At 39.0% G+C, this 23,610-nt stretch overlaps 1 protein-coding gene across 6 annotated transcripts in view; it reads left to right on the top strand.

Moving 5' to 3' along the window:
• Nucleotides 1-23,610, top strand: part of LOC136857082 (uncharacterized) — a 138,921-nt gene that overhangs the window by 84,855 nt on the left and 30,456 nt on the right. For 2 of the 6 annotated variants that reach the window (XR_011017531.1, XR_010858505.2), the window contains one exon: nt 13,977-14,397. The exons of 3 other annotated variants lie outside the window; for them this stretch is intronic. The gene's annotated coding sequence lies outside the window, so the exon portion shown is untranslated. The remainder of the gene's footprint in view (nt 1-13,976; nt 14,398-23,610) is intronic. One more of the 6 variants, XR_011017532.1, reaches the window with a different exon arrangement.

The following is a 23,610-nucleotide window of genomic DNA, read 5'->3' as shown; positions in this document are numbered from 1 at the left end:
GAGTGAACCTCAGGGTCATATGCACTTCCGGAAGTGGAAATCTCGTTTCTTAAATTTTACGAGTTCCTGATGGGGATTCAAACCCACGTCATTCCGGGCGAACCGAGTACGCCTTTACCGCCTGGGCCAGGCAGCCCCTAATAAATTCAATAAAATATGGACGTATAATTTTAGAAAATGGTCTAAAAATACAAAATGGCAAAAGTGACAAAAATGGTCTAATAAATTAGCATTTCTGCAAGTTGGGAACTGTAATTACGATTTCTGTACAGATTAGCAACGTCTGTTGTGAACCAATTAAAAGAAGACATGTCATCAAAATCCTAGCCCTCGTTTTAACTATAGGGTCAATTGTGTGTGAAAAAAGTGTGCGCTCGTTCTTCCATTATTTTTTTGTTTTAGCAATTGTACCTCATTATCACACCAGCATACACATTGAAACTTCATGTCCTTCTTGTCCGGAAAATGGCTACAGCATGTCAGATGTCATGACATCACTGTCACATAATCGCATTATTTTCCTAATGGATGACTGTTCACAACATTCTGTGTGGTCTCGGGGCCTTCTCCCTGGGTTTATAAGTAGAGCTCTGTGCGGATATACAAAATAGTATCCCCATCCGCTCAGCATCCGCACTTCCTTCATCCGCACCCCCATCCACATCCGCGGATATTATAAATATTTAACTACAGTATATTACACCCAGGGTATTGAAACAGACAGATCAGTTAGCATAATACAATAGGCCTGATACCTGGCACCAGAACCCCTACTGTCACAGATTTATGAGGGATTTTCTCTTGCGACAACTACCGACGTATTGACATTTGTTCCTTCCTCCCATTAATTGTGGGCAGGAGTCAGTTAGGTTTAAGTCAGATTTACGGCCTCATGGTGGCAAGGCTCTTTATATATCACTAGAGGCATGATTTTTTCGCATTAATTTATGTTCGTTTTCGTGAAAACGATACAATTTTTCGCGGTATTTCGCGAAATAGGACTAACCCCAACGCTTTAATTTCGCTTTAATCCTTTCCTAAAGGTATTCATAAAAAGTTAAATTCATGATATTTGTGAATTATTTATGTGAAAGATAGATAAATAAAGAGAAGCAGTATTGCTAATCATTCATTATTCCTTATGCAATCTTGATTAGAACTATAATTTAGACCTAATCAACATTACATAACAAATTACCCTTTCAGCCTACATAGCCATAGCTTTCAATCTGTATGGCCATACCATTACGGAATGTTATAGAATATTAATACGAATAGATACTTCTGTCTAAATGAGAAGACCTTATTCTGTCTTCTGTTTCCTTCCACATATGTGATATTGGAATACAATTTCATGCTCGTTATTTTTCATGAATTTCGCTGCATTTTCGCACTTATCGCAAAATAAGTAAATTTCGCTTTAAACTTGCTTTGTCGTTTTAATTCGCTGTAATCGCGAAAACAAAATCACTAATTTCTTAACCAGAATCATATGATTCGTTAAGATATTTCAAAATCGCTTCAAAATATTGTTTGTCGCGCTTATCGTTAATGCGAAAAAATAATGTCTCTATATATCACCATTCTCCTATACCGCTGTCAAGCATCACCTAACCGCAAGCAAACGATAGGAATATACCTGAGTGAAAATCAATAAATTTTGTTATTTAAAAATTGTCAGAACAATTATCCGCACTGCCATACAGTTTGCATCCGCCAAGACACTGACTTCGCGGATATCCGAATCCGTGCAGGACTCTGTTTATAATGAGTTAGCGGGTTTCTCTGATAATTCGTGCTGTCACTGTACATATAAAAATTGTTTCACTAATACAAGTAAGTGGTTCAAAGATAAAGGCAGCAGAATCTCTAACACGTGTATTATTCCCTATTTCATTCCACCTTCCCGTCTGACCAAAGTAGGTTCACCACAATATCACCTCACGATCATTAAATAGTACCCCATAATATGAGAACATATAGTCGTTGCCGGGACAAAACCTCCTATGTGATAATATTTTAGGAGATATACTGACCCGCAGCACATACATTATGAAGAGCGAGAATGCCTTGAACATATTCGCACAACATTGCACCTTAGATGACAGAACCTTACCGGCCAAAGTTCTAAGCTTCATGTGCTTACGTTCTTTCAAATTATATAGAAAGCGGAACTTTGGGGATACTTACGGCACTTAACTTCTAAAGCATGTTCGCAACCTTCGTGGAGTGCATTCGCTTTCGTGCTCGCTGCGTGTGACTCATCCATAACCTTGTGTTTCATTCGTACGGATTTCAGTGTTCGTGTAGGATATTTATTGTCTTGAACTTCAGCTAACATTATCAACTGGGCTGTGAATGATCCGCCCGATACAGGGCAGATTATTAGTTCTGCTCTACAGACCTGTTACGCAGATCCAGCTACAACACCTTTACGAATAAATCCTCTTGATTTTCAATCAGATCTTCAAGATCAACAGAAACAAGCCCTCCCAGTGGAGCAACATCACCCTTTACGTACTAGACATCATGAAGAGAGCAACGTCAGCACCGGCAACTTATCAACAGAGCGAGAATCAAGTACAGGTACACATAGTAATAATAGTTGTACTACGAAGTACAATTTAGACCCTAAAACTAAGCGTTTTCGTGCCGATCCCAATTTTCATACGGAATATTCGGTAGATATGGATACTGAGAATGAAAATGACTCTTCCGACACAACTCATGGCACAAATGCATCAAACTAACTTTCTGTTAAAACCCCATTACCTGCCGCAGCAACTTCTACCGGGGGTACACCGCCATCCTCCCATCTCAGTGAAAATAACAGGTACAATAATACTGATAATGGACCGTTCCTTGTTATTGTTGAAGGGACTAAGGAACTTACACCCTATGTCAATAGGACGATTGATATTTAGTGAAAATATAATTCCCCATCAACAAGTTCTGGACATTAAACCTGCCTGTAAGAATAGACTTCGTATCGAGACTTTATCCGGAATACAGCAAACAAGCTAGTTGAATCAACCTTTTTGAAGGAAAAACACCTTGATGTCTATATTCCAAGTAGTGTTGTGCACAGGCTAGGGATTATCAGAAATATAGACTCGACATTTGGTGAAAAGGAAATTCTAAAGGAAATTCAGAGTGATGTTCCTATTTTCCAAATGAAACGTTTTACAAGGAAGCTTCCCAATGGAGACACTCGAGCATTTCCAGTCTGCCTCAGAACATTGCATGCCCAACACCTACCTCAACATATTTATACCCTAGGAATACGATGCGAAGTTCAAACTTATATCCTTCCAGTGATGCAATGTCACCGATGTTTAAGATATAACCATTCAATATCTCAGTGCAGAGGACAACAACGCTGCAGTGGGTGTGCGGGACCCCATAACGTAAGAACTTGTACTGACACTGCACCACCAACATGCATGTATTGCCGCGGTCCACACTTAGCCACGGATAGGGAGTGTCCCGAGTACAAGAAATGGTCCGAAATCAAATGCCTTATGGGTCAGAATAATGTATCTCAAGAAGTAGCAATCAATATGTACCATAACAGAAATTATTCTGCTGCTGTAATGGCCCCGTTCAATTGGCAAAGCAAGGAAGAATTTCCTCCTCTCTCACAATCACCGGTCCCGTCTCAAGCTGACTTTCAGCCATGTCTACCACGCACGGATATCTCGCCGGCTAACATGCAGCCTCGGCATCCAGAAAAGATTTCTCAGCAAATAAACAACCTGACCAACTCAACGTTAATCTCACAGCACCATCAACAATAAATGCTGCCTCATCAAAGAAAACAAACGCCGATGAGAGTGCATCCTCGCACACCACAGCAATTGCATTAGCTCCAGAGACCTCCTCCCCATCTACACCGAAACCGAATTATCCATCGATTCAACAACGTCCGTATATTCCCCCACATTTGCATGTTACACCAGTTTCCCACAATCTTTATCCCCCCAACCACATAACACCATGACAACCGCCTGCCAAAATTATGAGCATCTGATCGGAAATATATTTAACCTTATCATGCTCCTCATTACTCAAGCTCAATCTACAACGCCCGGCTATAATACACAACATGATCGCAAGAGCATCTTTACTTCAGATAATGAATAAGATATTCCAATGGAACGCACGATCCGTACTTGCGAATAAAGAGATCTTACGGAGAGTTTTCTACACTAAAGGTATTGATTTAGCAACCTTGAGTAAAATTTGGCTTAAGAACTATTCTAATATAACCATTCCTGGCTATAATGCCATCCGACAGGACCAAGAAGACGGTTATGGACGGGTAGCAATATTAATAAAGAATACAATTCCTTACGTAGAAACAGTTATTGATCACTCGCAGATTGCAAGTTTTCAGACCGTTGCCGCAAGAGTTCGCATTAACAACCAAGATATTACATTGGTCTCATTATATAGCTCACCACGAACAAAAATTCAACTTCAAGAATGGTATCGGCTTACGCAACAGATAGAGCCACCTTTCCTCTTTTGTGGTTATTATAATGCACATAGCACAACATAACGTTGCGAGATAAATGATACATATGGTGAGGCTCTCTTACAAATAGTAGATGAGTTCCATTTATTTGTGTTAAACGATGGATCGGCTACTTTGTTACCAGTACCGGACAACGTACCTCCGCTGACGACTTAACCATTTGTTCTTCTAATATCTCATCTGATTTTCATTGGAAAATCTTGCCGTATTCGATGGGTTCTAATCATTATGATATCATCATTTCGCCTGTTTTACCATTTCGTCCTTCACCGGTCAAACCCGCTATTAAATGGAACGTTCAAAACGCTGACTGGATCAAATACAGAAGGGTGATAGACGCACATATACACTCTGTGTTACATGAAAAAACCACGCTTGATAAATACAACGCCTTCGTACACACCATTAATTTAGCTGCCGCCATATCCATTCCTGAACGAAAACAAACCAACAGCTCAAAAAGATTCCCTACTTCATGGTGGAATTCTGAATGCAGTCGACAGATAGCGAAGAGAAATCAGGCCCTCAGAAAGTTAAGACGAGCAACTACAATGGAAAATTTACTCAATTACAAGAATATAGATGCGGTAGTCAAATGCTTTCTGAAAAGGGTAAAGAAGAATAATGGAGACCTTATTGTGAAAAACTGACCAAGGATACACTCCTATCGCAAATATGGTCGATGGTTAACAAAATGAAGAAAAACGCCAACCCCTAAAGCACTTAAATGTTGGACAGAAGAGTTTTCAGACCTTATTGCTCCACCTACGAGATCGTTTCCCCCAAAACAGCGTCCACAGTTGGAACTTTCCCAACCTACGCAAGATATTCTTACATCACCTTTCACGTTACATGAAATAGAACAAGTTTTAAAAACTACTCCTAACTCTGCGTCTGGATTATGACCATATACATTATTGCATGCTTTCTAACTTATCTCGCAACGCCAAGGAAATCTTGCTATTAGTTTTCACATATATTTGGAATGAAAACAGCTTTCCCGACAACTGTACGACGCAGATTATTGTCCCAATTTTGAAACAAGGTAAAGATCCGAACGAAGCTTCTTCCTACAGACCCATCGCTCTATCTTCAAGCATAGCTAAAACTTTTGAACGGCTGTTGAAACTTAGACTGGAGTGGTGGTTAGTGTTTCACAATTTATTGCCTCGCTCTCAATATGGCTTTCGGAAAATTCGATCTACTTACGACCATCTTAGCATTCTGACTACGGACATCGAACGTACATTTCTAAATCATGGTTACCTTACCGCCATATTCTTCGATATATCTGGGGCATACGACAGCGTTATTTTACAACTACTTTCCGAAAAGCTACAAGACCTAGGTCTTCTCGAAATATACGTGCGAGGTATACATAATTTATTTTGGACAATCTACATTCGAACCCAAGATAACACCCTGTATGGGCCCAGACTAGCAACAAAAGGACTCCCTCAGGGTGCTATACTGAGTCCTTTACTGAATGCCACCTACATTGCAGATCTCGATCACGTATTTAAACAAACAAACTTCTACAGTATGCAGATGACGTACCTATGTATCTACGCATCATCTCTTTGCTATTTGCTTTACGTCGCACCGACACAGATAGGTCTTATGGCGACCATGGGACAGGAAAGGCCTAGGAATGGGAAGGAAGCGGCCGTGGCCTTAATCAAGGTATAGCCCCAGCATTTGCCTGGTGTGAAAATGGGAAACCACGGGAAACCACCTTCAGGGCTGCCGTCAGTGGGGTTCGAACCCACTATCTCCTGGGTGCAAGCTCACAACTGCGCACCCCTAACCGCAAGGCCAACTCGCCTGGTACGCATCATCTCAGTCTTTTTGGTTAATATGTTTATGACTAGACGACGCTGCACGGAAGCTCCAAACCTGGACATTTCAAACGGGTCTTAATTTATCCCGAACAAAATCCTCTATGATTTTCTTCACTCGAAAGAAACTCCACCCAACATCACCATCTGTACATCTTGGGCCATATTTCTTCCCCTTATGGACTTCAGCCAAGCTACTAGGCTTATACCTCGATAGTAAACTTACATGGAGAATCCACGTCGAGTACCTGGCAACTAAAGTGGGCCGAACGTTAAACATTATCAGAGCATTATGTCGAATATGATGGGGAGCTGACCCATCTATTCTACTGCTATTATATAAATCGTTAATACGATCTGTACTGGATTATGGTTGCATCTGTTTCGGCAACGCAACGCAGTGTGTTCTTCGAAAACTAGATGTCCTACAGTTCCGCGCACTCAGAATATGTCTCGGAGCCATGAATTCAAGTCCTACTAACGCACTACTGGTAGAGGCTAAAGAAATGCCCCTTCAGATAAGACGAGATCTGCTTGCCAACAACTTTCTTCTGCAACGCTCGTTCATAACTAGCCACCCTCTAACATCTAAACTGCGCCACCTCCTTCCACTGTGTGACAGAGGAACGAACAGAAGATTACGGACACCTCTATTGGTCGAAAGCATCAAGAAATTACAGTGCATTATACCCATTACTCTTCAAGATACATCACTTCCAGTATTTCGACAGTGGTATGAACTTTCAATATTTCAACCATCCACATTTTATCTTACAGATTTTATAATCTGCAATACAAATATCAACCAAAAAGTAACAAATTTCATCGATGCATATTGGGGCAGTTATACTCAAATATACATAGATGGGTCTAAGACCGAAGAAGGAGTCAGTTATGCGTACTACTGCCCTGCACTCAGCACTTGCAAAATGTTCTCTCTTCCCAACGAAGCTTCAATATTCACAGCTGAAATACTTGCCATTAACTCAGCCATCACGTACGGCGTCCAGCACTTCAGCAGAATATTAATTCTCACGGACTCCAAGAGTGCACTTCAAAAACTAGAACAACCATGCAGGAATACGCGTTCGAATAAATACATCATGGGCATCCTAATTAGTATATACCAAGGTAAGGAAAACGGCCTCTGGTGGCTTTCGCACTCATTTTGCCACGAGTCCGTGTCCATAGCTCTTTGTGTCCAGAAATCAGTCCTCTTGCTATGCCAGTTGTAAAACGGCAGTGAGTATAGGCTGACAATGTGTGAAAAATGGATACGTTCTTCGGTTTCAATCACTAAAGACAACATGATTTGCTTGTTATAATAATAATAATAATAATAATAATAATAATAATAATAATAATAATAGAGGAGAAGGTCCAAATATGGGCTACCACTTTCTTTCTGTAATATTCCTGGAAAACCATTATAGGCGCAAATGAAGAAATAACTGCAAATTTTAACTGGATCTATTAGCCATAGCATACAAACATGAACATTTGAATTGCAGGAATGATATAAGTACAAATCAAGATTTAATCGACTGTGTCACTTTGTTAGTTTTTCATTCAGTGGTCTAAATGTGGGCTACCTTTAAAATTACTTAAAAAGTACATGAAACCAAGGCATTAAGCACAAGAAAATGAAGAATCATAGCAAAGATACTGAAGACAAATAATAAACACACACAAAACCTACGAGTAATATTGCGTACACTATTTACAAAAGTCACAAACGTATTGCTCCTTTTCTGCACCCTCGCAGTCACTGTGTGCCCACATGCAGCACATAAAACACATTATCCAACAAATCATCGGAAGAGTATTCGGAAAATTTTCCTTCTCAAAACATGCATCTCGTGGTATTGCATCTCCCAGAGGATAACCCATAAAACTGTCTCCTTCATCATACAATTTCATCAATATGTTTACCGACACTTTGGAATCAGAATCTGAACTCCGTTCTCTAAGTTTCCGTTTTACGTTTCTTTGGAATGTATCTCCGCCTTTTCCAGATATGCTTTTCTCTGCCTTCCTCCTTATTATTGTTTTGACTCTCAGTTTTCTTCCTTCACCTTCTGTTCCTAGATCAAAATCTAGCGGCCTGCTGACCTTGTTTCGTTGAGGTTTGGCTGTCAGCTTCTCAACCGACTCGGACAGTCGAGACTCGTAAGGAGTCCCAGATATTAAGGAAGAACCAGTCGTTTTAGGTCCTCGGTTACTAGTTTTCTTCAATAATATAGGACCACGCACGGTAGCCCAAATTTAGACCATTACATCAATGATGTTTGGACAGTTGTGGAGGTCTACAGTTATTTAAAATAAACTCAAGAATTTCCTCTAATGAAAGCTCTGATATTTAAGAGCACGTATCACATACCTCGATATCTCTTATTACGATAAATGACAAGCAAATTAATGTTTCACTCTTATCTGTAAAACTTTTAGCAGCGCCTGGGGTGACTCTATGCATTATAACACGAAATGTACGAAACGCTTCCTTCACCACACTGACGCCGCTTACATTCCTGCTTTGTAGCCTTGACCCTCATTAGCTCCAACATTCCCTTCCGGGCTACGACATCTTGCAGCCCCAATATCAGCACTTGGACCCTAGCCCATATTCAGACCTTCTCCTCTAATAATACAGCTGTGACATTTATTTGTGTGTTGCAATTCCACGCGCGACATGAGGTGTGATTTAGGCATTATTATTATTATTATTATTATTATTATTATTATTATTATTATTATTATTATTATTATTATTATTATTATTATTATTATTATTAGAATAGTATACTCCCATCCCCTAGTTCCGGATCGCCTGGAATTGGGGAGAGAGTACTCATTTATTGTATTCTAAATAGCTTTTTGATACATGCATGATTTTTCATGTTACAATTACATTATCTATTTCATTACAGTTAAATCTAATTACTATTTACACCCAATATGTAAATTGTACTTTTAAAATTTTATTTATTTTTGTCCTAAACGTCAACAGTCTTGTATAGTCTAGCAAAACATGTATCTTACCCTTCATAAGTTGAATTACAGCATATTTTTAAACATATCGTATACTACCTTTCGTCCTTGATGTCGTTGCGAGTATCAAAGCTGTCTTCGACAAATGTTTCAAAAGTAGTTAAACATTTCGCACTGAACACGTTAATTTACTGTATCTTGTAAATAAAAGTTGCACTTTCTATGTTATAGCCATGTCAGTTGTATTTATTTATTTATTTATTTATTTATTTATTTATTTGCTTTACGTCGCACCGACACAGATATGTCTTATGGCGACGATGGGATAGGGCATGCCTAGGAATTGAAAGGAAGCGGCCGTGACCTTAATTAAGGTACAGCCCTGGCATTTGCCTGGTGTGAAAATGGGAAACCACGGAAAACCATTTTCAGGGCTGCCGACAGTGGGGTTCGAACCTACTATCTCCCGAATATTGGATACTGGCCGCACTTAAGCGACTGCAGCTATCGAGCTCGGTAATGTCAGTTGTAAAGAATCAGAACAGATATTATAACATTTCCTCATAAACCATTTAAAGTATACTTACTGTAGATGAGAGATGTTCTTTGACGTGTATAGATCTAGCTTTTCAAAGAGCACGCGGATGGACAGAATTTCTGCATGAACAATACTTTTTCCTGTCTAGTTTCAGCACAGCCAATCTCGTTGCGCAACCATCTTTGGTATTTAAAATAATAGTGAAGAAGAATTACGACTCATCCAACGTTTAAGTCTAACTTGTGAGGTGGCATATCTGAAGAGAGTTACAACTTTCAACAGGAAAATGTACCACTTCATTAACATCATCGCATACTGCGGAACAAATACTAATATAAGTTGCTTTCAAATGTTCACATCTTTTTGGATGATAACATTAGCGTTGGGAATAAAATTGCTGCTTTCAAAAAAACTTGAATTCTCACTTGGATTCTGAGAAGATCCTAATAAATCTTGTTACAATATGAAAACTGATTTTATGGAATTTCGATAATATCATTTTGCCAAGTTTAGAAGCCGTTCACTGTACCGTAGTTAGAATATGCAATTCTTCTTGAACTTAAAAATGGCACCGTGGCTCAGGCGGCAGTGCGCCGGCCTCTCACCGCTGGGTTCCGTGGTTCAACTCCCGGTCACTCCATGCGAGATTTGTGCTGAACAAAGCGGAGGCGGGGCAGGTTTTTCTTCGGGTACTCTGGTTTTCCCTGTCATCTTTCATTCCAGTAACACTCCCCAATATCATTTCATTTCATCTACCAGTCATTAATTATTGCACCAAAGGAGTGCGACAGGCTTCGGCAGCCGGCACAATTTCTATCCTCGACGCTAGATTCATTCCATTCTTGACCCGGCCAAATGACTGGAAACAGGCTATGGATGATCGCTGCACTGCTATAGTTTTTCTCTTCTGGCTAAACCAACTGTTGCATTATATGCTCTGAATTTTAACACTTGCCCGTATGTCTTCTGGCGGCATTTGTGCTTGCCGTAACTGCTGTACAATATACTGTTGTCAGTTGTTTTACTTCTGAAACAATATTAGGAATTGTTAACGGTAGAGCTCTTAATTTAAAATCAAAATATGTTCACGTGAAAAGCGCCAAAAAATAGTCGACATTCCTAAATGCCTGGATTCATGAGGAAACCTTAATATCGTATTCAGAAAGATTCAAATAAGTTATATTTGTCATTCTGGAATCACTTAAGAAAGAAAAGACGTATACTGTCTTATTGCATGTCCGTACGTCCGGGATAATTTAAATTTCTAAATTATGACTGGCATTAAATAGTAATACTCATGTCTGTCGTATGTTTCGAAGTTAAAAAGCTGAAAATATTTAAAATAATTATTAAAGATGTGATACTTCACCCGACTGGCAACTACACAGTATGGCGGACTTTCCCACTCGGCTATTAAGCGTCATCTTCTCATCGAGGTGGTGGTGGTGGCGGCGATTATTATTGTTTTAATAATAATGTTATGGTTTTTACGTCCCACTAACTATTTTTGACTGTTTCCGGAAACGCCGAGGTGCCAGATTTTTTCCTGCAAGAGTTCTTTTATGTGCCAGTAAATCTACCGACACGAGGCTGGCGTATTTGAGCACCTTCAAATACCACAGGACTGAGCCAGGATCGAAGATGGCAAGTTGGGGTCAGAAGGCCAGCGTCTGAACCGTCTAAGCCACTCAGCCTGGCGATGTCTATGTTTTAAGATGAAGTCCAACTGGGTAACCATCCTCTCTTGACACTAATCATGAGAGAAGATGAAAAAGGACCGATACTTCGAAGAATGAGGGTATCGGCAAAGAAAAAAGGACCACGAAGGGTGTGAAAATGAAGGACTCTCTTGGTCTCGCAAACCTAATACCATCGTGGTTGGAAGAGAGCAAGACTTGAACAAGAGAGGTCGGAGAAGAAAGATTAAAGTTTGGAGCCTGGTACAAGTACAGACTAATGTCAGACTCCAACAGTCTTCTAATTATGATTCGAAATTTGAGACCCCTAGGATCCCTATCAATCAATCAATCAATCAATCAATCAATCAATCAATCAATCAATCAATCAATCAATCAATCAATCAATCAATCAATCAATCAATCAGTCAAGCAAGCAAGTAAGCAAGCAAGCAAGCAAGCAAGCAATCACCACTGATCTCCATTTAGGGCAGTCGACCAGGTGGGTGACAGATTCCCTGTCAGTTGTTTACTTACTGAACATCTCCCATGGTAAATTATTCCAGCCCCTAACTCATCTTCCTATAAACGAATGTTTGCCGCAATTTGTCGTCTTGAATTCCAACCTTATGTTCATACTGTGAGTCACCCCTTACGGCAGGTAGGAAATACCGTCAGGAGCACATGTTCGTTTAAGTAAACACAACAGGATCATTGTTAACAAACAGTGAAAATATGTTTTTGTGCGCAATATTTGCAGTCAGGACCAACTACACTCAACCGAAACTAATTTGTGCATTTTCAGACTTGAGACGGAACTAACCTTCTGTCCCTCTTTTCCACTTCACTATGCCTCAGTTCTCTGGGGTAGATGGAAAAAGATGAAAAACAGACAATGGAGTGCAATGAGCCGTCGTTACGTTCTGACATCAGCCGCTTGCCTCCGATGTGTTCTATGACGAGAAAGAAGTCTTGGCGTACAGTTTAAACAAATGCTTGCAAAGGAGCTGTTTGGGTTGGACCTGACCGACTGCACGAAAATTGCTGTGATGATCAAATCAAGAGATGACTTATAATAGTCATTCCGCCGTAAAATAATATTTATATACTCAAAATTTAGACAAGGTTGTCCCCTATCACCGTATTTATTTAATTTGTTCATTGAGGAAGCTATTCACATCATGAAGGAGAAGACAAAGGGAATAAAAGTCAATGGTAAAAGAATACATTGTATCAGATTTGCAAATGATATTGTATTAATTGCAGACTCAGAAAAATAAATTAATAGCATGCTGAAAGTCCTCTCAGGCACTCTTAAACTATGGAATTAAAAGTAAACAAACAGAAAACGAAAGTAATGGTAGTACTAAAAAATTTGAAAGAAATTAAAACCAATATAAAATTGATCAGGTGAAACAATTCTGTTATCTTGGTAGTATGATAACAGAGGATAATAGATGCTTCCTGGAAGTAAAGAGAAGAATAGCATTGGGAAAACAGACATTTATGAGCAAGAAAAACATTTTAACCAGCACACACATGAACAAAGATGTCAGAAAATCCTTTGCAAAATCATTTGAAAGGAATCGACTTGAAGCTGCTGAAATGTGGATATGGCGGAAAATGACCAGAACGAGCTGGACGGAAAGAAAAACCAACCTGGAAGTCTTAATGGAAGTAAAAGAAGAGAGAAGATTTTTAAAACGAAATGGAAAACAGGAAATTAAAATTTATTAGACATGTCATCAGACACAATGCTTTCATCACTAACATACTTGAAGGGAAAGTGCTGGGAGAGAAAGGGAGAGGAAGACCTAGGATGAAGTATTTGGACGACATCAAGAAGAGGTTAGGTTGTGTCAACTACATGAACTGAAACGAACAGCCAATGAAAGAAAAGAATGGTTGCATCGACAAGGCATTAGCCTTTAGAATATTGATTGATTGACACTCAAAATGTAGTAATAAGTTACTGCAGTTTTAAATGAATCGTGATTGATCATTCACGTATGTTTCATTGAAATGTGCGTCCGGCTCCATGGCTAAATGGTTAACGCACTGCCTTTTACTCCAAGCGGTCCTGGCTTCGATTCCCAGTCGGGTCGGGGATTTTAACCTTCATTGGTTAATTCCGATGGCTCGGGGACTGAGGGTGTGTATCGTCTTCAGCATTAGAATTCATCGTAGATAGGGCCCCATCCTCATTAACGCGCAGGTCACCTATCAGGCGTCAGCTCGACAGACCTGCACCAGACCTCTCCGCAGGCCGTACGCCATTATTATTATTATTATTATTATTATTATTATTATTATTATTATTTTCTTTCTTTCTTTCTTTCTTTCTTTCTTTCTTTCTTTCTTTCTTTCTTTCTTTCTTTCTTAATCTGTTTACCTTCCAGGGTTGGTTTTTCCCTCGGACTCAGCGAGGGATCCCACCTCTACCGCCTCAAGGACAGTGTCCTGGAGCGTGAAACTTAGGGTCGGAGGATACAACTGGGGAGGAGTGCCAGTACCTCGCCCAGGGATCCTCACCTGCTATGCTGGACAGGAGCCTTGTGGGGGGATGGGAAGATTGGAAGGGATACACAAGGAAGAGGGAAGGAAGCGACCGTGGCCTTAAGTTAGGTACTATTCCGATATTTGCCTGGAGGAGACGTGGAAAACCACGGAAAACCACTTCGAAGATGGCTGAGGTGGGAACCAAACCCCCTCTACTCAACTGACATCCCGAGGCTGAGTGGAGCCAGTTCCAGCTCTCATACCACTTTTCAAATTTCGTGGCAGAGCCGGAAATTGAACCCGGGCTTCGGAAGGTGGTAGGTAATTACACAAACCACTACGTTATAAAGGCGAACATTATTGTTGTTGTTATTATTACTATTATTACTATTATTACTATTATTACTATTATTACTATTATTACTATTATTACTATTATTATCTGTCAGATCCAACCCAAATCCCTTATTAGACAAGAATGTGTAAAAATAATATATACAATGTGTACCCTTCCTGACATAAGGTGATAGCCTGAATATCGTTTAAGTCCTTCAGTGCAGACTCTTCTAAGTGCTGTTACTAAAATACCTAAATACAACTTCTGCGATATGCGCTTGAGCAAGATCATGCAAAACAGTGTGGTGTTCCTTGCGGGAAGTGTGTTTAGTTTTATTCTCAGAGCTAGGTGTGTTCCAAGAATAATTTTGCATGGCCGAGTGCATGTTGTACAGACTGCAGTTCAGTTGCCCAGTCGATTGAGTTTTAAAGTACTCTTGCCACTCATATTTAACTCCATCCTTATAATGTAGTAACCACTTCACGGTATTCGATTCAGAACTACTGTATTCCATGAATTTCTCATGCAGTAAACGGCGATCGACCGAACAGTTGACCAGTTATTTTTGTTTTCATTGGACAAAGCATGCCCGAAAATACAGAAAAGCAGTTTCTCCTGGAAAATTGTTCGAGTTAGAAAGAAAATGCATATATTTTTATCTAGAATATTGAATTGTAAGTACACTTGGCAAGCTCCATTTTTAATAGCATTAGCTAAAATTCACTTTTTAAGGCCCCATACGTACAATTTCCTCACTTAATTGCTATTTTATTTCGCTGAATATATCCGTTAAAAGAGCACGTGAAAGTAAGTAGCCGGCGGTATATCGACGTTCGCCTCGAAATAGCGCTGTGTGACAACGCTCAGGAGGAAAATACTGCCCCGCAGCACATGTATCACTTTGTTAGAACGAAAATTCGTTGATAAAGTTCAAGCCATACTGAACCTTAGATGACAGAACCTTTCTGGTCAGAGTTCTAAGCTGGAATATTATCACGTAGCGGTTTTTCTAGGCGCAGCGAAGATAATATGTTAACCAAATATTTAAGATTTCCAAATTTGAGCTTGATCGGCCAAACAAAAACAATCGGTGGATCCTATTCACAATGCCTTAAGTACTGGGATGATACTTATCTACAGGGGTCCAAAATCCCGGACACCGGCCCCTCATAATAGTACTAATCACTGGTAAAGCAGAACCGTGGAGTCCCTCACAGTGGAACTAATCCCAGGCCACATAGTGCTACTAATCATAAGTAATGTAGACCCACGGTGTATGACACATTATGGTAACGCCCACAAGCAACAAAAACCCATGGTGTTCCTCACATAATGGTATTGCTCTCAGGCAATATTGACCCATGGTTTTGTTCACAGTGGTACTTATCACGGGCGCCAGTCAAACCCATGGTTTTTCTCGCAATGTGGTGCCAACCACAGGCAACGCAGACCCATGGTTTTCTTCACAGTAGTACTTATCACGGGCGCCAGTCAAACCCGTGGTACTTATCACGGGCGCCAATCAAACCCGTGGTTTTTCTCACAATGTGGTGCCAACCACAGGCAACTCAGATGGTTTTCTTCACAGTGGTACTTATCATGGGCGCCAATCAAACCCGTGGTTTTTCTCACAATGTGGTGCCAACCACAGGCAACGTAGACCTTGGTGTTGCTTATAAAGTGGTACTACTCATAGGTAACGCAGACCCATTCTGAACACAGTAGAACCGACCGGTGGAATGCACACGATGACACTTATCACAAACAACGCCCAGAGCCGTAGTGTTTCTCGCATAATGGTACTGCTCCTATGCAACGTAGACCCATGGTTTATCTCGCAAGGTGGTGCTAGTCACAAGTAACGTCGACCCATGGTGTTCCACACGTAATGGTACTAATCACACGTAATCACATGGTTCTAATATCATCATCCCTTGGTCGCCCCTTTTAGTCGCCTCTTACGACAGGCAGGGGATACCATGGGTGTATTATTCGTCGCCGTCCTCCACCCACAGGGGGCTGTGTGTTTGGTCCGCGAGAGCTATTTTATTTCGCTCAAGTCCGCCGGCAAGCCGGTTACGACATCCCCTCCCCCCGACCACCATCTGGGATGCGCCACGTGGGAGTATCACTTCTCCCCCTGCTACGCCAGCGTAGTAGGTTCGTGGGTAATGATTATTATTATTATTATTATTATTATTATTATTATTATTATTATTATTATTATTATTATTATTATTATTATTATTATTATTATTATTATTATTATTATTATTATTATTATTATTGTTATTATTATTATTATTATTATTATTATTATTATTATTATGTATCTGTAGCAGTTAAAACAACAGTAACCACTTATTAAATTCCAAAATATATACACATGTTAAAATATTCTCCTCTTAGTTTACCTGATTTTCTGTGAAATTCAATTCACATCCATTTGTTTAAGTAAAGTGTCATATAGACTGTTATCTTTATTGAAACATATCCAATTACGTGTTATTGGATATTATGTACACCTGGTTCGCGGTTGTCGAGCATCTTTAAATAGCACCGGACTAATCCAGCATCGAATCCACCAACTTGTGCTCAGAAGGCCCGATGACTTAAACACTACAAATCTTCACTGTTTGGTTTTTAAGTCCATGTGATAGGCCACACCTTCCTCCGCCTCTGTACCAATTCCCATGCAAAAATTCCCAGTAGTTTCTTGTATTCTAGTGAAGAAGTGTTATGCTTCAATCAGAATAGTAAGCGTGGCATAATTTGTTTGGATGATTCACTTTAAAATGTGTCCAGAATTCGTAAAATACAGCTGTTCTCATGGCTGAAGCAAATGGTCGCATTTAATTAAAAACATCCGCCAAAATATGCTATACACAAAAATTTAAATCTCTGCAAATGTACCTGTTAATCTCATGCTGGTTTATCCTCTAGAATAAAATCTCTTTCAGGATTTTTTTTAAAAAGTCCGGGTTTGCTGTACTTTTGGAAAAGAAATAAGAACAAAATTTTGTAAAGCCGTAATTTCATAATCGCAGCAAAAAAAATGTGTATACCGCATAAAACGCTCAGTATGTATAGGCAAATGCCCAATTGCAAGGAAATCTCAAAAATACTTGCAGATATGTTGAATATTTTCTTAACCCCTATACTTTCGCTCAACGGAGTTTACGAACTGCCTCACCAACTCATCACAGTAGTGGTTTCCAAACTAGTGGACCGCCCCCTGTGGGGTGTGCGAGATTTACAAGGAAGGGGGCATAGTAAAGGCAACTTACTCAGAAGAAATACGAAACTTGCGGTGATAAATAGAGAAATTAATACCCTAATATCGTCCATATTTCCATCGGACGTCCAATAGATATTTTCCCAGTACATACATGTTTAGGTTTTATTTCGGTATTCTCCTCCCGTCCTTTCTCCAACATTTCTCTTCCAGTTATATATATGTACTGAAGCACACATTCGATTCTCAAAGCCAAATTGTTTGCTGAAGATTTTGAGGTTAAATTAATTTAGTTAAGTTTATGTTTATTTGGATTAAAATATCCTGGACCGAAAGAATGAAAAATGGACATGTGATATGCAATATTGAAAAACACTACCATCTTGTGGAGTACCTAGAGAAGAGGAGAAACCAACTCGTAGGCCACCTAATAAGACATATCAGTTGGTGCACCACCATGTTAGAAGGCCGTGTAAATGGATAAATACTTAGAAGAAGACCTAGAACTACGTTCCTGGATAACATAAAAGAAAACCATATTAGACTATTAAACAACTGGCTGCCAAAAGAACACCATTGACTTACTTTCATGCTGCCCACCAACCTAAAGTTGAGGAGAGGAAGGCCAACAGTTTGGATTTGAAACAGCAGCTTGAAACGGATATTTTGTTGACGTCCAGTATGATATTTTCCTAAATAATTCCATTTTCTTTTTTGTTTCAGCCACACATCGCAGTTCTTGTGCTATGAGAAATTTTGGCATTCTCTCATTTATTCTGCATTATTAAATATAGTATAAGTGTTTGAGAAAAAACATTTGTAATACCGTTACTGGGATGGGGGTATCGAATTTGCAGAGCTTACAAAGGAGTTTCAGCTCGAAAAGTTAGCGAATCACAGCTCTATAACGACAAGTGCAATATACTTTATCTTTTGCCATTCTAAAGCATGCTGTAGCTACAGGATCTCCAGTTTTAAGTGGAATCCAAACCATAAGGATCGCATATATTTAAATTTCAAAAATATCACATGCATTTGCCAGAATTCGAAGCGTGATTGCCATGGTGAGATGACAATGGCGATGCCACTCAGATGCCACGCCCATTTTAGAGATACTGTACCACTTCCTGGATACAGCTGGGGGGAGATAACCAGATATCCTCGTGTGCTATGATGAAATGAGGAACTCGTGCAGAACTGACGTTGGGTTCGACAGGGAAGTTCGATTCGTGGAACTGAAAACAGGAAATCTGGTTGTCGTTTCAGGATTGAGCTATGGTCAACTTGCTACTCACCCTTTTAGGTTTGCTGCCAAGCGGTGTAGGTACATTGGTGGGAAAACATCCTTCATATTTTACGTTTTTTATTACAATCTTCAGATTATTATCATAAATGGATGTTTCATCCTCTTTTTGTCGGGAATGAATAGGATGTCACTTCCCATTAATTGTATTTTATTCGCTGCACCGACTTTCAAATGAATTTAGTGGCCACACAAAATTTACCGTGTGAATGTATTTAAAATATTAATATGAATGCAGTTATATGCGCACATAATCCCAGGGGATGGTTGTCTAGTTACAGCCTATATCCCTGTATCCCCGTACAACAGTAATCACATTCACAGTATTATAGTTTTCAGTTTCTTCAAGTACCAGTACCCAGTTGTTTCATACGACCGTACCGTTGCCATTAATACTGGCGGTAGTGCTTATTGTTTTAAGAGGAAGTACAACTGCTGTACCGTACATTAAAAATGCAACTCATCGTGGAAACTCCATCAACGAGAACCTGGCCTGGCATTAACACGTAACTAATGTATGTAGAAAAGTTCATGCAGCTCTATGTTCCCTGAAACGTCATAAGAATTAAGGCCACGGCCGTTTCCTTCCCACCCCTAACCCTTTCGTATCCCATCGTCGCCATAAGACCTATTTATGTCAGTGCGACATAAAGCAACTTGAAAAAAAAAAGTCACACGAATGCTCTTCCTCGAATCCTTAAATTAAAATCGATCCAAGCACTCCTATTCCCAATTTTAAGACTACTGCGATACGGTACTAGCCAATCTAACTGCTGAACAATCTTCGCAAATTCAACGAACACGAAACTCGTGCATACGATATGCCTTCCAACTGCAACATGACGCTCATGTTACACCATATTTCAGTATATTGGGATGGCTACGCATAAATGAAGAAAGGAATTTTCACCTAATGATACTTATTTACCAACTGCTTTTGACAAACACTCCTACTTACCTATCCTCTAATTTTAGTTTCCTTTCCTCATTCCATGAAATTAGTGCCATTTCCGGTTCCCTACAAGAAATTCCGCTAAATCTAAAGGAAACCCTACAATCATTCGTTTCTAGTTACTGCATCGAGACTCTGGAATACACTCCCAGTGGATATTCGGCTCTTTACTTCCTCAACTGCCGGCAGAAAGTTTTTCCTGGGCACTGAGTTGTGAGAGTCAGCGTGCGTATGTTGTGTGAATGGGTTTTACCTAATCCATTACTTCAATTATTATTATTACTATTATTATTATTATTATTATTATTATTATTATTATTATTATTATTATTATTATTATTATTATTATTATTATTATCACTCGTATCGCCTTACTAATTTGTAACCTGATCTTGATGTAAGTTATCTGTCCCTAGTATTTAGTTTTTTGTAGAATTACTATGTCTTACTTGCACTTCTTTTATGTTTATATTTTTTAATTTTATTTTGAAAGTGGTTAAGTGTAAGAGAGGATCGTGAACCCTAACTTCGCCACAAATGTCAGTCAAGAATGTGAATGAATAAATAAATTAATTAATAAATTAATAAATACATAAATAAATAAATAAATAAATAAATAAAACACTAACCAGATGAAAAGTGACGAGGTCCGACCCTTCGAAAACTTACATCGGTAAATGAAAGGTAAGCGCCACGAAGGATATGGAAGTACTCCTGTGGTGGTGGTGGTGGTGGTGGTGGTGGTGGTGGTGGTAGCGGCGGCGGCGGCGGCGGCGGTGGTGGTGGTGGTGGTTATTGTTAACGAAGATTTACGACATACCCTTATTTTCATTATTTGGTGGGCCGGGGCGGTTACCTCTTTGCCCGGGAACCTTTTGTAGGAATAAACCTGGTACTCGTTCTGGTTTATGCTGAGAGAATCTCAGAGCCAAGTGCTTCTGCAGAATTTAGAAATTTCATTTCAAATATGACAACTTCTTGACGGGGCTTCGAGCCAAGGTCCTTCATGTTGTCATCAGGTACGCCTTTACCATCTCAGTTAGGCAGTCCGACAAATATACATATTACTAATACCTACTCATAACTGAAGTTTTCCCTTTGAAATTAAAACAATTACAACCCCCCCCCCCCGAAGATTTTATGGTCTGCTTCGTATCCTTACCTTACTACGAAAATGTTCACATAAGCAAATGGATGAATCTTATACGTCACAAGATATTATTATTATTAATAATAATAATAATAAAAATAATAATAATAATAACTCAGATTTTCGGCGAGGGTGCTGCTGATGGTGGGGTTCGAACCCACCATCTCCCGAATGCAAGCCGATAGCTATCCAGGTCGTACCATGAAGTAAATTCACTCGTTAGTTACAAAATTACTATACAAATATAACTCAGGGTTCTGGCCAGGAACATGTAAAGCCTTTGACTGCGTAGACAGGCATATAAGAATTACAAAACTTAAAATGATGATGTTTTCCCGGAGTATATTATTATCCTGCGGGTAATCCTATCGCAGCGGACGCGTCAACAGCATGTATCGGTCGGAAACGATACTGCTTAGTGGCGAAATCCAGAGATGGGTGTGGCAAAGTGGTCTGTTTTCTCCCAGCTTCTATTTTCGTTATAGAATGACTTGTCAGAGAAGCCGATAACACCCATATGAGATGCGCAAAATAAAGAGGGACCATTTGTCGATTTTTTAAATTGTCTTTTTTGTGATATTCTTATAAAGCACGAAATTCCCTACCATTTATCAGCAATGGCCCCTTTTCATTTTCCTCATCACATATGCGGATGTTATTCAGTTTTGTGCATATTTCTATTTAAATGAAGATCTACTAAATATTAAAAATGTACAAGTAGTCTCTGCCTGAAAGTAAGCCCATCAAAATCGCAAGAATCATACCGTGATTGGTCATTATAAATAACACACTAAAATACAAAACACATATATACAGAATCATGTTCACTGCAACACCAACAATATTTAGGGATCGTATAAAGTACAATCGAGTAATTTGCGATAAATACTTGAAGACTCGTTGATAATTTGTTGATGTATTCCGACCAAGTAGGATGAAGGACTTCCTGTCAGAAAATATTACAAAATTATTAATTCGTATTCTAATATTCAACATAAAAATGGCTATGACCACGATATCAACAATCACAATAATTATAAAGCTGGATTTCCCACCTAATCAATACTTTTTTTAATATTTATTTTGATGTATTTAATATATTTTGAAGTACCAGTTTCGGCCTGTAATATAGGCCATATTCTGTTGCTGAAGAACATTAATTTGGTAAAATAACATACAATAATGTTAAAACACTACTTATTTCTAAATTTAAACACGGCTTATTTCTAAGTTTAAATTATACAATTTGTAATACAAATTCCGTCAAATTGAAGTTAAGGTCTAAAATTATATCTAAAAGTTCATTTGTGAAGTGTCACTGGTGTGGTCTTGATGCTCTATTAACACACTCTTAATGAATTGTACATTTCAATATTAAAACAAGTACACATTTTGCATGTTTGAAAGATGCAAACTTTGGTGAAATGAATAAAATGAGTTAAAATCTTCTTATAGTTGGGTACTGGTCGGCATCAGATTGACTTGTGAGTTTAATGTCCAATGTTTGAAATACTATGGTGAGAATTTTTCTCCTCTGTAAACTCTGATCTATTGGAAACTTGTAATAAGATGTACTACATAGACATTCTCTAACAGTAAACCCTTTTCTCCTTCTTTCATTTTAAATATTCCGATACATCTTATTACAGCTTTCCAACAGATCACAATTTACGCAAAAAAGGAATGTTCTCACCATATTACTCCAAAACATTGGATATCAAACACACAAGACAATCCGATGTCGACCAGTACCCAACTATAAGAATATTTTAACTCATTTTATTCATTTCACCAAAGTTTGCATCTTTTAAACACGCAAAATATCTACTTGTTTTAATATAGAAGTGTGCAATTCATTAAGTGTGTGTCAATAGAGCATCAAAACCACACCAGTGATACTTCATAAACGAACTTTTAGACATAACTTTAGACCTTTATAACTTCAATTTGAGGCAAGTTTTATTACAAACTGTATCATTTAAACTTAGAAATAAGTCGTGTTTAAACTTAGAAATAAGTAGTGTTTTAACATCATTGTATGTTATTTTACCAAATTAAGGTTCTTCAGCAGCTGAAGATAGCTTACAATAGAGGCCGCAATCGGTACTGCAAAATTTATGAAATACATCAAAATAAATTTTAAAAAGTATTAATTAGGTGAGAAATCCAGTTTTATAACTAAGATTGTTGGAACTATCAATACGGCGCTAATGAAGATAATAAACTATGACACGAGATCAACAGTCACGTAAAACTACACCCCCCCCCCTCATGGCGCAACAACCTGTGAAGGGCCTTGGTGATATTTTCATCATTAAGTTATCAGATTCTGATAGTCCGACTCATTGGCTGAATGGTCAGCGTACTGCCCATCGGTTCAGAGGGTCCCGGGTTCGATTACCGGCCGGCTTGGGGTTTTTAATCGCCTTTGATAAATTCTTCTGGTTCGGGGTTGGGTGTTTGTGTTTGTTCCAACACTTTCTTCTTCATATTCAGACAATGCACTACACTACCAACCAACACAAAAACACGCAATAGCGATTACATCCCTCCATAT

Source organism: Anabrus simplex, chromosome 1 (genome assembly GCF_040414725.1).
Source record: "Anabrus simplex isolate iqAnaSimp1 chromosome 1, ASM4041472v1, whole genome shotgun sequence".
Classification (NCBI taxonomy): domain Eukaryota; kingdom Metazoa; phylum Arthropoda; class Insecta; order Orthoptera; family Tettigoniidae; genus Anabrus; species Anabrus simplex.
This window is presented reverse-complemented; position numbering and strand designations above follow the sequence as displayed.